We start from the raw sequence: 13,099 nt of genomic DNA on the forward strand, positions 1-13,099 counted from the left end.
AATATATAACAAAATTGGAATAAAAATTATAATTTTATTACACATATTAACATAATATTAATATTGTACGTATATTATAATTATATATATACAATCAAATACAATAATAAAAAATGCGAATTCAAAAAAAGAAAAAATATAATGAATTTTATTAAAAAAACAAAATGTTTGTTATGCTTAATATCTTTAGTTTTGTCTGTATTTGTATTCACCCTGCTCTTTATCCAAGTAGTTTGTTCTTGGCTAAATTACGCTTTTGTTTGGCAAGCTGCTGTAAGTTTTCGATGAGATCATTAAATTTATTAAATTAAATAATGTCCTAACAAAATTCATAATTTCTTTTAAAACCAAAATTAAAACATTTTAAGAATTTATAGGATCAGATAAGTCTTAGAGCATGAATCTTCGATTCCAATATGTAGATTTTTTTGATAGACAAGAAAAATCCCGACCCTTTCATAATTTTCCTTTTTTCCATTGAGAAATCCGAATCCTATTATTAGATTTGAATCCACCATCAATATCTAGATGTCAATATCTAGATTGTTTATATGAAAGAGAATTTTTGGTATTGGTAATAGGAATGAATATTGGTACTAAGAAATAGTACTCAAAGACTCGACTCTTACCTTACTACAAATCCATTTACGAATTTTTTTTTCTCTTTCCTCGAAATCACTTTCACTAACTAGTAAATTCAAAAAAATCAAACAAATCTTGGTAATTTCAAAAAGAAAAATTACCAAATCCTCAACGGAAACGGAAAGAGAGGGATTCGAACCCTCGGTACAAAAATTCATACAACGGATTAGCAATCCGACGCTTTAGTCCACTCAGCCATCTTTCCCCACTAAAAAAAAAACGATTCTTTATATCTTACTTTTTTTTCTTATTTTTTTTTTTTTACAGCCAGAGCCCGGCTAGGTACTGGCCGGGCTGCTCTTTTTATTCCCATGAATCCCAGACAACAACGATTTATTTGAATTTGAAAAAAAAACTTTTGGATTCCTATAATATAGAACCAAAATGATAGAATATCAATCAAAATCAAATTTCATTTTTTATTATTCCTTTTTTTGGTAACGTATAAAAAAAAGAATGTAACTATGAATTCTTGCATAATGCATTTTATGTTATGAATTTAGTAATTTTTTCGAGATGTATCTGTCAAAACAAAACATTTTCAGAAAAAACAAAATCAAAAAAAAAAGGCTCCATTTCTTAATTACGACTTATTACCCCTTACTTAACGGAGTTTGATCCTTTATACCTCTCAACGAACGATTCGAGGAATAATATACATTATCATAATTTGTATCCAAGAAGAATCAATTCTAAATTAACAAATGGAATTAAAAAATTGTGAAACAATTCAATTTTTAACTTGTATCTAATGGCTCACATTACTAAAAAATTAGAGCCCTTGGATATAAGTGAGATGGAATTGAGAGTGTAAAAACTGGTGTGGGGTGATTGTCTCGTGTCAGAGCGCAAATTTTTAGACTATCTAAAAAATGCTTACATAAATTATTATATGTATTAATAATAGATATAAAATAATTTTAAAATCAATAAATTTAGTTGACGTGATTATAAATATGTCCTTACAATTTGTACGTACCAATTGTGGGTAGCATTAGGTTTTGAAGTAGATACCATATATATTGTTGAAAATGAAACACATAAAATACAATTATTTTATTTTTTATCAACTAGCACTGATCCAAGAAGAGGGTTTGTGGCGCGAATTTGCTCCCGTTATCCATCCTTTTTTAAACAAGTAATTCAATTCAAAATTATAAGATGTTCGGTAAGAATCTTTTTAATAATTTATATTATTCTCTAATACATCCTCTCACGTAAGAGTCTTTTAGGATTGAAGTGTAATTATTGCATAGACCCAATTTTATTTTATTTTTACTTTATGCTTATTTAATTCAAATATGGAGGTGGTGAGGATCAAATTCGTGACCTTATGGTCACTAAAGCTCTGATATCATATAAAGAACTAATTCAACTCAGTTTTAAGGTGTTAGATGAAGACCTTTTTTTGTAAACAAAAGGCCTAAGCCACAAAACAAAGAAAGAAACAAAAAGAAACCTAACTATTGCAACTCAAAGCATGAGGTCTCCCAACAGCTAATAGATCAGCAAGCGACAGTAACTGGACGCCAGGAGGAGGTTCTTCCCAAACAAGATTGTCTTCCTGCCCATCATAGTCTAATATGAAATTCGCCAACCAGTCTGCACGAGTTACCCTCCCTCAAAGTATGTCAGAATTTACAGACCAATTTTTATCAATCCATGTCTGTATGCGAGAAATCAAATGATTCTCATGGAATGCTGCACTATTTTTAGTGAGCACAGTGATCACACTTGTTGAATCACTTTCAATAATGATATTACAGTATCCAGCATTCCAAGCCATCTCCAACCCCTTAAGCACACCCCATAATTCTACTTTGAATGAAGAACATCTCCCTAATTTATACGCAAAGCCACCAAGCCACTTACCGCAGTCATCATGAATGACAACCCCACAAGTAGCTGGACCAGGGTTACCACGTGCAGCCCCATCCGTATTAACCTTAACAGCACCCAAATTGGAAAACTGTCAAGATATGTCTGCTACCATGATTCTTCTGTCAGAAGCTAGATTTGTACATTTGTTTGCTGCTTTTCCCCATCCTTTGCTAGATTTCGGATTAGGTTTTCCTTCACGAAAACGAGCGTCAGCGAGGCACCATGCGTTCTTTCATTTTGCCAATGCCAAATCTTCCAGCATGTTAGAAAGAAAGTAGTTAGCTATTTTTTATCTTGTTTGTCATTAACATGCATGACAATATTTTCTGACAGCCACTGATCCATATCTCCTAAGAAGAAATCATCAACTTTATCACTTAGAACTAGTTTAAGCCACAAGGATTTGGCTTCATTACAATCCTGAATGACATGTGAAATAGTCTCCCTTTCTGTGCCTTTTTAATAGTTTATGTTATTCTGGGTGTATTGGATTGGGATTTCAAAGGATTTTAATGGATTGTTTTTGGACAAAAAAATATGTTGGTATTCGATTAGATTTTAATGGATTGAAAAAAAAGTCATGTGGTATTCAATTAGGATTTTAAAAGATTATTTTAGAATCCGTCCAAATCTGTCTGTATTCAATCAGAATTTTAAACAATGGAATCACAATCTTGTGGTATTCAAAAATCCGACGATTTTAATGAATTTTCTATTGGTGTGGATTTCGTGAGACTTTTTAGTGAAAATTATAAATAAGATGCCTCTCTCACAATCTCACCTTAACCTCTAGGATTTCTTGAGATTTTTTTATCGCAGTGTTTTCTTCTTCCTTTGGCCGGTTGACCCGCTCGAAATCGGGTTTCGCCATGGGAGCTTCATCAAAACTCAAAAATAGCATATTTTTTTAGCGATTTTCATTACAAAACCCAGAAACAACAAACCAATGAGATTTTTGAATCATTTTTTGAAAAAAATTGGAAGTTTAAAAAGTTATTTTTCAAGTTATGGGTCGCAGTTTTTCTTGGCACAAAAGATGTGATTTTTGTATTAGAAATAATATAAATAGTGAAAATATAACAGGGAACTAAAACGCTCAAACGAATTTTCGTTTTACATCAATGAAACTATATCAATTTAAAGAAATATTGAAACTTTCATAATACAAACCTTATATTTCGTAACAATACATTCATGAACGAAATTTCTTCACTATATAAAAGGATTTCAACCAATTTTTGTGTCAATAGATAACTAAAAAATTATTTTTCAAAAGCCCCAAAGCAATTTAAAGTTTTAATATATCGATTGAAAAAAATTTGAGAAATTTTTTAAACTTTCATATAATAAAATCCAAAAATTCAGATTTGAAATTTTCTTATGCATATGATATATGGTTAGAAAACTCTCATCATATAGAACAAAAACACCAAAGTTTTCAAGATCAATTGCAAAAAAATTCAAACAAAAGTTTATCATGGACTTTAGGTTCTATATGCAAATTTAGAATTATTTTAATAATTAAAAAAATTGAGTTTTATAATCATATATGCATAGCTTTGATACCAAATAAAGAAGATAATTTTTAACCCATTTGTCAAACCCAAGAGCATGAACAAGAAAATGTTAATGTGCGGAGGACTATTATAACTTTAGATATGTGAAGAGCTATTGCTTAGTAATTTTGAATATTTGTTAAAAATTATATTATGTTTTACTGATTGAGAAAATTATATTAGGTTTTACCTTTTTTTATTAATTTCATTGCATTTCTTTGTTATTTTTTTATTGACTCTTGTAATTTTTGAATGTTTGTTAAAAATTCATACAGTTTTTTAAAATCTTATAAATTCATATTGTCCTTTCAAATCTTATAAATTCAATTAAAATCCTTTAAAATCCAATCTTATGAAATCTTGATTGTAAAAAAAGTCTTTAAAGTCCCTCCAATTCTAAAATATCTTTTAAAATCTGTAAGATTTTTTATCTAAAAAAGGTCTTTTAAAATCCTAATCCAATACATCCCCAAATACTTCCATTTTTTTCTGTTTTCTCAATTTTACTTTTCCATGCTTTCATGCTTTCCTTCTCTATTCCTACTTCATATTCATTTTACCTTTTCACCTTATTACAAAAAGTGGAACAAATTAAACTTGAAATCCAAATCAAGTATATATTTGCATCAGTTTTGTACTTTAATTTTGGGAGTACAGTTCTGGAACTTTCTCATATCTCCCAGGTAACAAAAAGTAAAGTTCCATTTGCATATCACCATATATATATATATATATATTCACTTAATTAACAACTACTCACTTAATTAACAGCCAAAAACTTTTATTCAATATTTAAAATCATTTCTTTGGGTTTACAACCAGAAAAAATACTATTTTTATTGTCCTGCATTTTCTGAATTGAAAAGATGCATGCATGAAGCAGAAAACAAGCCAAAAACTAAATATTAAAACGTTTGACTGAAAAATCTTCATTGAAGCTTCTGACATATTTTCAATTTAAATAATGGAACGATATTTTTATCCATAATTTTCAACAAATAAATAAATAAAGCACGACCATATAAAAACCTTAAATTTGACAAGAAGAAAATTGAAGGAATCTTACTATAGTTTGACTTACACAACAAAATCTAGATCTACCATAACCTAGTCAAAATTTAAGTTGAATTGCAAAGGAGAACAACTAAAAAAAAAAAAAAAAGATTGGGGCCCTGGTTTTTTTTATCTTACATATATGATTAATCTCTAAAAACTTTTAAACTCCATTGAGTATAAATGACTCACTCATACTACCTATAAACACCCATACTATATTTGTCAAGGAGAGAGGTGAAGACTAGATTAAATCTCAAAACCTTCCATTTATCTATAAAAAAAATTATCAGCTGACACCATCAGTCATGATCTATATAAATAAATTTGGATGTGAAATAATTACATTTTATCTTAATTAAAATTTCTCATCATGATGAAAAAAATTATTCAAGTGAAAAAACAACTACATTTAGAAATAAAAGAGAAAAATTTGTACTGTTTATCTTATAAAATTGAGAAATTAAATTGAACAGTTTTGAATATTATTAAAATTATAGTCTAAAAATAAATAAAATTTATATCCAATAATTAATTTAATGGTGGATATTTTTAGAGTAGACTAAAACATGAAAAAAAAAAGTTACTAAATATAAGTTTATTTAAATTCTTCAACCATTTTGTTTATAGATTTAGAAACAGATTTAATATGTCGCGAGTGTTTTTCTTTTTTTACAAAAAATCGGATTACCATCACACAGTGAAAGAATCTGCCAATATTTGCTTCTCTTTTTTGTAGTCTTATACAACAAAATATTTCCAATAATTTTGAAATTTACTCCTCAACTTTAGCCTATGATCACGACGTGAGGTTGGAGTAACATCTAATATTACCTATGTAAATCACAAAAGAAAGTGACTTTTGTTAGCAGCAGTGCGCGATGTTACTTGTTTTGCCTTCACCTTTCGTTTTTTTCTTCTTTTTTTTCTTTTTCTTTTTATATTTTATATTTTCGTTTGAGGCAAACATCTAAGGATAGGATCCTTCTCGGAAGCTGGTGAAAGTTCTCTTTTTGAAAGGAAAAGTTCACTCCTTTAATTTTCTTGTTTGTATTTCTGAGAAAGATATGATGAATACTATGCATGGCCCCGCAGCTTATTTATTTTTTTAAAGAATGGGACTAACCCCACCAAACCAAAGCATTCATCCAACCTATCAATACGATTAATTAATCAGTCAAAACTTGATCATACCCAAAACCTTAGTCATAATCATAGTTTCCTTTTAATTAATTTTGTGTCGCCACCACATAGGCCAGTTTCATCAAGTGACGGGATAAACACTTTTTTTTTTTGGTAAAGGGGATAAACACTTTAATTTCTATACTCATCTATATATATAAAAATATAAATCGGTATGATGAATTCATTTTTGTTTTCTATTAGACAAAAAGAAAGTGGAGCTGAGCTACCTACATATTTTACTCAACATGAATGTTATATTATATAACTGAAAGTGACGTTGTCATTAGAAGAAATCATAATAGTGAATTATTTTATAGAAAGATGCTGAATAGAGGCTTTTACACGATGACGCATTACTTGCAACAATATATAGGGGTAAATATTTCTGCAGCCACTTTAGAAAAACTTATCTACAGCTACCTTTTATAACTATGTTCTCCCGGGAGAACATAGTTATAACATTAAAAGTTGTTTTTTTTCTCTCCTCGTTTACTTTTCAGAACCTGTTTGCTGACGTGGAGAAAGAAAAAAAAATAACTTTTAATGTTATAGTATGTCTTAATGTCTTATTATATATTGAGGGTCATCATCTTTTAAAATGGGCTCAAATTTGACTGGACTGTTAAAATCTATATTTTGATTAAGGCTCATGGACAATTTTTGGGTTTTCCGAGTCGTTTTAATTGAGTTTAACTTTTTTTTCTATTTATTTTAGTTTTGTATAAGGGCAGTTTCGTAATTCTTATTGTTTTTGTTTTTGTTGTCTATTTGAGGGCATTGTGAAACATAATTTACTTAATTGATTGTCTTTTATTGAATAATTTACCAATCATAGTGACTTATTTTTGTAAATTTATATTAAAAATTATGTTAAAAGCTGCGACTATTCTGAATTTTGTACATTCTATTTAACCAATCTCGCATATGCTTAAGCATTACCTACATTTATAATCAATCATTGATTCCACTTGGCACACATAGACACACATCAATACAAATAATAACTAAAAATTAAACTAGTACCTCAAATTAAAGAGGAAGGTAAATTATAAATATGCTCTATAGAGGATTTGTCAAACATTAAATAATGATGCTTACTGTTTAGGACATTAATAACCTTATAATTAGGTGAGACTATCTATTGACATATGATATACCCATGTCATTCTGAAAGTTGAATGAAGTGGGAAACGAACAAGACTTGCCCATTAAGTATAGAATAGTCATGTCAAGATAGAGACATATAATGTAATAACATTCTCACTTAGATATTATTTATGTACATATCAAGCGAAAGAATCACTAAACTACACTGTTTGAAGTTTGGTTTGGTTGTTTTTTTCTCGTTTGTATGTTGCGGCAATCGATCCTGTTTGGGTTAATGATTTCACTGCCAAGATGCAAACATAAGAATAAGGATGTCTATGATCCATATATGACCATGATGCTTTTCAAGTTTGGAAGTACTTTTCAAATGTTGTTCGTGTGGGTTTGCTTTGCTTGCTCATGAGTGCCCTTGCCTGCGGCTTTCTTTAGCTTTTGTTTGTTTATCTCAAATAGGATCTTCAACAAGAAGACCTAATTGATTACACCCATGTCCCAAATAAAAAAATATATTAATTAGATTTATACCTATATGATTCCATGGGCATGAACGTCAAACACAACCTTTAATCACTCCACACCTTGAGCAAAAAGGAAAAGGAACCTCAAAAATCTTGCTCACACACACACGCACACACACACATATGGTGATTACTGTTGTGTGTGTCTTTTGTCGAAGTATGGTCTCTTACTTCTGGTTGAAGTTTTTTCTCTATATTCCCCAAACAAAAAATACCCATTACCCACAACTTGGAGAATCTTCAAGCATCAAAGCGCAAAGAAAATTATCAAAGCGCATATCTCACATGGATAACGATGATTGAGAAAGAAAAAAATTAATAGAAATAAAGGAAGCTATTAGTTCTATTGGGTACAATCCAGAAGAAGGATTTTTTTATTCTTTTGTTTCCTATTACTTTGAATGTATTTAAATAAACGTTTCTATATATTATATACAAGTAACTATTATTATTTTTTTCTTTCAAAGTTATCGTGATTATGGGTCAAAATTATTTTTTGCCTTTTTCCCTTTTCCTTTTATTGATTGTGGCCTCACTAACAAAGTTGTCTCATCTACTTTGAGCACAATCAAAAGTACCTCAAATTAGCCTTCTTAGAGTGGTCCATTTATTTAAAGGATCATATATTTTGTTCCTACCCGAAGGCATGGTAATCATTTCATTGAAAAACAAATATAATTCACAAAACACGCAGATATAATTTTGTGGATCATGACGTTCATGCATTACCTTTTGATCTCGTTCTGATTGGCTGCATATCTAAAGGAATCAATAAGGTAAAGTTACTTAATTAGTCATTATTTTAGAAAAAGAATTCATTAATATAGTATACATTTTGCAAAATGTTAACCCCAAGTTTTTCCATCCCTAGTGTCATATATGATTTATGACTGTCTTCGATATATATACTATATGAAGCTAATCCTTCAGTTAAATATGCGTGTAGACATACAATCATACGTACATATATAGAGAGAGAAATTTCCTCGGTAATCATTGCTTCTACAAAAGTATTAAAATCTTTAGTAATTTTTTGTTAATATTTCTTTTACATATTCAATTGTTCACGTAATTCTACAAGATGATACTAAAATGAAACCTGTTCAAAATCACAAGTTCAGGATTGAAATAAATATAATATATTATTTTTATGGCTTCTTATATTTTTCAATATTACTTAATCTCAATTTTAGAATTTTTAAAAAGTTATAATCAATTGATTATTATAATAAATAATCAAAATGACTTTCTGTCCTTTTTTTTTTAATTATACGAGTGTGTGTGCATGTAATTGATTGTTGAGATATATAGTCTCACATTGATTGTGTGGGAAACTAATGTGACCTTTATAAGGCCTTGGACACTCACACCCTTTGAACTAGCTTTTGGGGTGATGTATCCCAAGGTTCTTAACATGGTATCAAAGCTTCCTTGACTACAAGGTCACAAGTTCGATCCTCACCGCCTCTCGCTTTCAAGTGAAATCAAAATAAAAAGCACAAAAAGGTAAACCAAAAATTAGGCCTGTGCAATTCCACGCTTCTCGCCCAAAGGGCTCTTGCGTGAGGGGGCGTGTTCAGATATATAGTCCCACATTGATTGTGTGGGAAACTAATGTGACCTTTATAAGACCTTGGACACTCTCACCCTTTGAGCTAGCTTTTGGGGTGGTATTTTTTTTGTTATACGTAAAATTAAAAATTAGTTGTAAATGATATCATAAAACATAAAAACTCATGAAAAAAAAATCAAATTGTAGTTTTAATATTTAAACTTAGTGACACACATTATTGAATATGTGTTTATGGGTAGAAAATAACATTTTTCTCTTGCGAAACCATCTATTTCGATAAGACTGTCGCATGATACACCTTGACACATTATCGTATAAACTTAACAATGGTATAATATTATAATTTTTTTTAATTTCTTCATTAATTGGGACATGATATATCTTTTTCACATTATAATTTTACGGGTTTTATACTTTTCATATAACATGAGAAGAGATATTTTTCTACACATCTTTCTATTTTCGCGCTGACATGAGTCTCACATATGACTTTTTGTAACATACAAGTCTCACATGACTTTTGTCTTTATGAAATAAGAAGACTCATCTCATATAACATGATAAATATAAAATCCTAATTTTATATAATTAATGAGGGAGCTAGTGTTCTTTTTTCTTTTTAAAAATTCTTTTTTTTTCAAAGGTTGGAATATCACAAAAAAAAAGGAGCAAGTGCGGGACTCTCAAGTTCAAGGAAATTGTGTTGGGCTTGCAGGGAGAGCTTGTGGCGGAGGGACACTGCCAACAATGGACCAAGTGAGCAGCAATATTAAGTGGGTTTGAAATACCACAAGCAAACGCAAAACCTTAAGGCATTAGATGCTCGAGTCTTTCCATTTATATGGTGCTCACTTAGTCCTTTTTCAACCAATGTGGGACTACATTCAATCATTCACACTTGGATTCCTCAACATCTCTCCCTCAATTGTGAGTCTTAGACCCACATCTTCCCCCTGATCATCACAGGCCGACCAATCCCACCATTGTCTCTGTTACCACATGTTGGGCCTGCATGGAGAGCTCCTGGCTGGGGGACACCGCCAACCATGGACTAAGTGACCAACAACATTAAGTGAGTTTGGAACACCACAATCAAATCTAAAGCCTTAAGACGTTAGGTGCATGGGTCCTTCCACTTATATGGTGCTCACTTAGTCCTTTTTCAACCAATGTAGGACTACATTGAATCATTCACACTTGGATTCCTCAACATCTCACCCTCCAGTGTGAGTCTTAGGCCCACATCTTTCCCCTGATCACCACAGGTCGGCCAATCCCACCATTGGCTCTAATACCACATGTTAGGTCTGTAGGGAGAGCTCGTGGCGGGGGGACACCGCCAACCATGGACCAAAGTGAGCAACAACATTAAGTGGGCTTGGAATACCACGATCAATCCAAAAACTTAAGGCATTAAGTGTATGGATCCTTTTACTTATATGTTACTCACTTAGTCCTCTCTTTTTTGAAAAGGCGCACTTATACATTTTTCAACCAATGTGGGACTCCATTCAATCATTCACACTCCTCAAAATAATGTTCATTAATAAAACTCAAATTCTTCGAATTTATTTTTTTTAGGATCAATTCATATTAATATATGATTTGACATTCTTACATAACCTAAAAACTTTATGTAAAATATAATTTTTATCGATCAAGTTAATACATTATAATTATCCATTACCTAAAATTTCCGTAGTGAACATTGTAAAACTTTAATAAAAATGAGAATATAATATTCAAGTGGTTCTTCTTTCTATATACAACTTGAAAATATATACTATGCTAATTTTAACATTTATCAATGAATTATTAAACAATTTTAAAATAATATATTTTTTTTAGATAGGATGACCTAGCTATATGATAGGAAATTTTAATTTAAAACTAGATTTTATGATAAAATAATGAAAAGTAAAATTATTCAAATATATAAGAGTAATTTTGACTCAGATGAATATAAATTAATCGCTCCTATATTTTATATATATATATATATATATATATATATATATATATATATATATATGGAGAGTGTTCTTTTGACTCCATAGTAAGACTTTTAAGTCTTACTCCCCATCTCCACCGTTGATGGACGAAAATCAAAGGTTGTCATTTATAGAGTAATTAATAATTAATTAATATAATTTCTTAAATTATAACCGTTAGATGTACAGAAATCAATGGCTAGGATGAGGAGTAAGACTTATAAATCTTATTCTGGAGTCAAATGATCTCTCCTATATATATATATATATATATATATATTAAAAAATAAAAAGCTAGTTATTCGAGCCATGGGAGACAAAGATGTCCCTACTGTATTGGAATATGAATGCAAAAGGAGAATACCTCATATAACATATTCTTGTGTGTTGGGTTGTTTGGTCTCCTTTACATGGCCATGGCACGATATATCATGGAGCTGCAAAACTAGCTGCCAACCCTGTTCATATTGAATCAATTATTTAATTTTAATATTTCATTGGTAGAAGAAATGTAATTAACAAAGAGAAGAATCTTGGGATTACAACCTATATATAGACATATAGTGGCATTTCAATTAATTAAGGTCAAGAGTTAAATGATCGCATGAACATGCATAGATTTTTTTTTGGTAAACAACATGCATAGATTTATACTTACGTACTTGTTATCTTTTTAATTATACGCCCCTTTTTTCAGTGTTAACCTCTAATTATTCTACGTTTCTTTTCTAAAATAAATTGAAGTCATGATTATTGTCGATCGCACGTATGTAACCTTGTGCGTAATCACACTGCAGGGCATATTGGGGGTATGTGTGGTTTTAGGATAGAGACTTCCCATAAAAGCACAAATGCCACACACACACACACACAAAAAGAAGAAAAAAGAAGAAGAGAGGATGGTGAGAGACACAAACAACACTCAGAGAGAGAGAGAGAGAGAACTAGGAGAGTCCCAAGAGGTCAATATAGTGGTAGGGTTGGTCTCCACAACAAAGGGGTGGGATATTGATTGTCAATAAATGCTTTAGTTACAGTTTGCTGTTGAGTTCATCTATTGCTACCATTCCTCACAGTCACAAAGGAATTAGTAACCCCACATGCCCCTCAACAAACATTGGAAGTGAGTTAGTTTTGATAAATGATTCTTTCACCATATATATACAAGACATTGTATGCACATTAATTCACTCTTAAAAAAAATATTTAGACCATCAAGCACATAAATTAACTGGTAAGTTCAAGTCTCTGAAAACATAACTGTGTTAAAATTTGATAGGAAGTATGGTCCTACCCAGCTCGAATCGAATTAGTCGATGAATCGATAGATAATATCTAAAAAAAATTTATTTAGTCTAATATATTTGTTATTCTCATAAAATATATATATATAAACATTAATTAATCTATTGTAATAAATAATGATACACATAATTTTGAGAAGGTAGGCCATGATTTCACACAAAAGGCAATTGTTATGAAGACATAAGCTAATTAGGTAGCTAATAAAACTAAGCAGTAACCGTGGAGGAAGATGTTTGATTTCTTTTTCACTTCGTTTTTTTTCCTGTAACATCATACCATAAGGGTTGA

General features: G+C 30.4%; 1 non-coding gene across 1 annotated transcript; it reads right to left on the reverse strand.

Moving 5' to 3' along the window:
* Window positions 1–760: 760 nt before the first annotated feature.
* TRNAS-GCU (transfer RNA serine (anticodon GCU)) lies at window positions 761–847 on the reverse strand. The gene has a single exon. It is a non-coding gene; the product is annotated as a tRNA-Ser (tRNA).
* Between the last annotated feature and the right edge of the window lie 12,252 nt (window positions 848–13,099).

This window comes from Gastrolobium bilobum, unplaced genomic scaffold (genome assembly GCF_033153095.1).
Source record: "Gastrolobium bilobum isolate Gb01-03AN ecotype WA unplaced genomic scaffold, APGP_CSIRO_Gbil_v1 utg12345, whole genome shotgun sequence".
In the NCBI taxonomy this organism is placed as follows: domain Eukaryota; kingdom Viridiplantae; phylum Streptophyta; class Magnoliopsida; order Fabales; family Fabaceae; genus Gastrolobium; species Gastrolobium bilobum.